Here is a 5,184-nt window from a genome sequence, read left to right as displayed (position 1 = left end):
TAGAACTAGGATAGATGCCCTCTCACAACTGCAAACATGTACTACCTATAAGGAGTGCTACCCTGGTATGAATGTGTGTACATCAAATGGAGTTATCACTTGTAAGAGATGTTCTTCTAAGAGGGGAATACATTGTTTCTTAGAAGCCAACAACATGGACCCCTCTGAGCAACCAACTATGTTAAGGGTTCTCACCCAAGTAGAGGAGATGCTTATTGCACATGTTACTCCCATCTTGCAAGTAACCCATGCTCATGGTGGGCAATACAAATATAATGGCCACACAATAAGCTTTCCCCAGGATATTCAAACAACTACAAAATATTTACCACTTACAATTGACAAACTAAATGTCCTAATGGTTCAAAGACTTAATACAAGTGGGAAGCATTATGATTGTTATGTTAGTAGAAGCCATGTTCACGATGCACTCTCATACAAGATCAAATTTGACCCTTACTACAAAGATGTAGAAATGGACATTTTGGCATTATCAATGCTTCCTACTTGCACTATTGATATTTCACAAATGCTACATACAATTGATGATTGCAGCAAACCTCTACCTTCGACAACCAATTCAGTTGAAAACATACAATCTGATATGGAAGATGCCTCCCAATATTCCACATTGTTTATGATGAGCCTACCAAAAAAACCTCATCAGCTACAAATCATAAAAGATTCTTTACAAATGGAACAAGAGATAGATTACATCGTAGTTTGGCCACCAATAGGTTCAATCCCCATTAATGAGTATACTACTGAGGGCTTGTTTAACATGGCTTTTCCCACACTTTTTCCATATGGTACTGCATTACCCATGCAACCTCGCACTAGAGAAGTCAAAATCCATGAATATGTTGTGCATCTTATTCATTACCATGATAATAGGTTTGGCCAACATCCACGCTTTAGATACTTCCTCTTGAATCTTATGATGCGTCATCGTAGCTAGTCTACTGCATCTATATTTATCAAACATGGAGTGGAAGATAATACACCATCCACTATAGAAGACCTTCGCTCCCACCTCACTAACCTGCCTAACAATAAACTTGCAGAAGAACTAATGCACTTTGGGTCTACTTTACGAGGGACAAGAGCATTCTGGAATACATGTCATATGGAGTTGACAAGCTTGATAACCCAAATAGGATCTCCAACATTCTTCTTTACATTGAGTGCAATAGACACTAAATGGCTTGATTTGCATAATGTTCTATCCCCAAATGTACCATCTTCATTGCTTACCAACAAACAACGTATTGATAAATGTGATTAATAGCCCACATACAACATCACTATATCTACACCAATGCTTCAAAAAATTTTGTGAGGAGATAATTGATAAGCTAATGGAGGGAACCAGTTATTGGTATCACTTGAAATGGTAGGGAAGAGGATTTGTGCACATACATGGTGTCATTTGGATTAAAAATGCTCCAAATATGGACACACTTGATTGGGAAAACCCTGAAGCAGTCGAAAAGGGAAAAAAATTCTTTGAGAAATATGTTTTAGCTATGAACCCTCACTCAGAAGTAGAAATGGACAACTTTCAACATAGAGCTCCAACATAAGATCCATGTCTTTTAAATACAACTAAAGTAACTTCTACTAATCCTTTAGTTGATTATGAAGAGTTGGTCAATCGTGTTCAAAGGCACACTAGATGTACTGAGAGGATGTGCCTACGCATTAAAGGTAAAGAAATGAAATGTAGATATAAAGCACCTTGGAAAGAATGTGAACAAGCATCGTTATACCATAATGAAACAGGGCACAAATGCTTTGAACCAGCTAGAAATGATGATAGGTTGAACATTCATAACCCACATATGCTATCAACATGGAGAGCAAATATAGATTGCCAACCTATTACATCTCAAGCATTAGATCTCAAATACATTGTTAAGTATGTATCCAAATCTGAAAGAAAAAGTGAAAACTGTGTTCAAATGTTGGCTAGAATTTGCTCAGATTAAAATGTAGACGACAATGCCGTCAAAGTATACCAGAATTTTACGGCTGAAATTGTTGCCGAAAGAGACATTAGTGCACAAGAAACATGTCACATGCTTAAAAAATTGCCCCTTATGAATTATAATAATCAGTTTATGTCTTTGAATGTGGGGCAAAAAGTGTTGCATTGACTTAAACAGACAAGTGCTAGTAGCAGAATAGAATCTAGCTACATACAAGCATACATGGAACGTCCAACTGAGCTTCAACAACTTACACTAATTGAATCAGCAAGATCATACACATATGTTGCATCTTGCAAATGAGATAAATGGAGAATAAGAAAGGAAATAGCAATAGTACAAGTGTATCTGAAATATTTTGCAATTCCCGATGAAGACTCTGAGCATTTTGAAACCTTTTGTTGGATTGAATTACTCTTGTACAAACACTTTCATGATACCGCGTAGATATAGGTGTGGACAAAGATGACATTATTAGACATTGGAAGCAATTAAAAATAGAAATATATCATGTTTGGCATGTAGACCGCACAGATCAAGATGACAAGATCTTGGAAGAGGAGAATGATTCAGATGGTGACATGGAAATACAAGATTCATTGCAACTGAATGAGTGGAAATTTTTGTCCCAACTAGGTCTTGCCAATAGTTCTAGCCTAGATGATCTTGACATGTTGGGAAAATGTGACTTTGACAACAACCATCCATGGGAAGACCATAACGTTTCTTTGAATTTGCATGACCATGCCATTCAATTTATACATAGACAAAAAAGTGTTGGCTCAGTTATTGGCCCTTCTACCTCTATCTCTTCCAATAGTTACACTTTATCACGACATCAACAAATTGCACTTTCTATCATTAGAAACCACTATGCATCTAATTTCTCCATGGAACCTTTATACATGGTCATACAAGGATCTATTGGAATTGGTAAATCATACCTTATTAGATGCATAAGAAATGCACTACACAACTCAATTCCAAATACAATAAATCCACTCCTTGTTCTTGCACCCACAGGCATTTCAACTTTCAATATTCATGCATCAACCATACATGCAGCCCTCAAAATTCCAATTCGAGAAATGAAATCACTTCAGGGTCAAGCATTAACAAAATACCAAGAAGACATGAAAAATATTCAATACATTTTAATTGATGAAATGAGTTTCATAGGTCCCAAACTAGGCTACATGAAGCTATACCCCACAAACAACACCTTTTCTTTGGTGGCATGTCACTAATTCTTGTAGGTGACCTAGCCCAACTTCCACCAGTTATGGATAAACCGCTCTATGCATCTCACAAAAATGCAAAACAATTGTGGTGTAGTTTTAACACAGTGGTAACATTAGAAACAATATTTAGACAGGAAGGTGATGATCCGCTTCAAATACAATTTCACAAAGCACTACACAATATTCGCAATGCTGAACCAATGCTACATGATTGGGATTTGTTAATGACTCGCACAAAGAAGAACCTCACTTCAAATGAATAGATTGAGTTTGACCATGGAACTCATTTGTTTTCTACCAATGACCAAGTTTCACTTCACAACAAAAAAAATGCTAAAAAGGCTCAATGTCCCTATTGCACTGTGCATTGCAACAAATACACATCGCAGTCTTGAAGAAACGATTGATGATGACCAATTACCAAGAGAAGTTTTATTATGTAAACTTCAACATGTTATGCTTATAACAAACCTCTAGGTTGTTGTTGGTCTTGTTAATGGGTCTCTTGGAGAGGTCAAAGATATAGTGTATCCAATAGGATGTAAACCTCTTTTGTTGCCTTCATATGTCATGGTAGAGTTTAGTAGTTATACTGGTCCACCTTGGGATCCTAGAAACCCAAAAATCATTCTGATACAACCCATTTCCTGAGGAAATCGTACACAAATACCTCTTGCCATAGCCTGGGCTATCACTATACACAAATCACATGGTTTAACCTTAGGCATGGCTACCATTGATATAGGTAAAACCGAAAGACAAGGCCTCACCTTCACAACAATCTCTAGAGTCAAATCCATCCAAGGGCTTCATGTAGAGCCCTCCTTTTCCTTTGAACGCTTTTGTAAGATGAAAAAGAATCCGTACAATATTCTTAGAAAGAAAGAAGAAGCACGTTTGCACTCAATCTTGCATCAAAACCATGGCTTTGAAGCTACTTCTACAGAAAATGGTAATGTCTATCATTCTACAAATATCCTTTTTTTCCATTTACTTGTGTTTTTGTGTGGCTTCCTAAGTAATTCACTACTCTTTTCTACAGGTTGACACTAGTTGGATTCAAAGAAGGTGTTCACACAAAAAAAAGCTCAAAAAACTTTCAATTATCTCAGGTATCTTTTGATTGCTTCTAGAATTTCACTACGACTACATTTCCTACAATTGCCTCATATCTACTTTTTATAAAGAATTAATCCTTTTTTCTTTTTTTTCCCCTTACATACAGGTCTTTGTTGCCTTGCCACAAATAAGACTCCTATTATGTTTCTACTTGCGATTTCATAAAAATTCAAAAAATGTGCAATTCAAATCAAGTATGAAGTCTATTTTTATATCCTCAACACTGAGGGAGTGGAAATTTTTTGGTTCCATAAGTCAAAAAATAATGTGAACTTTACCATTGAGATATGTTTCAAGACTATCTATTCTAGCATTGGATGATCCTTGTAGTTACATCATTATGATTTATCTTTTGCAACTTGTTCTATCTTCTCATCTTATTCTTTGGTACATATTTATGTATTTGATGAGCCTCCTTGATGAGATCTATGTGTATTGTTACGTTTCTATTTACAATTTCAACAAAAATAAAAAAAATGTGCAATTCAAATCAACTATTGAACTCGATGTCTTGCACTAAATCAAATAATATAGTTTTACTTTTTTTTAACCTCCAAAGAGAAATGTCAAATGTATATCCCTCTATTCTATATATATAATCTACACTATCAATTAGAAATATTTGTTTTACATTTACGTCTTTTAAATTTGTCTTTTAAATTAAAAAACTATCGGCGTACACCTTGCACCTCTTTCTAGAGCAAGTGCTCATATTTACAACCCTTTAAAAAAGTCACAACATTTCATCCTTGTTTCCTTTTCAAAAACTCACTTCCTTATTTTATTTACATTACTTTCCTCTTTATTGATCCTTCTTTAGCTCCTATCTTTTTCTT

The sequence above is a fragment of the Cupressus sempervirens genome, chromosome 3 (genome assembly GCF_028749045.1).
Source record: "Cupressus sempervirens isolate cs-2001-9-10 chromosome 3, ASM2874904v1, whole genome shotgun sequence".
Taxonomy (NCBI): domain Eukaryota; kingdom Viridiplantae; phylum Streptophyta; class Pinopsida; order Cupressales; family Cupressaceae; genus Cupressus; species Cupressus sempervirens.
This window is presented reverse-complemented; position numbering follows the sequence as displayed.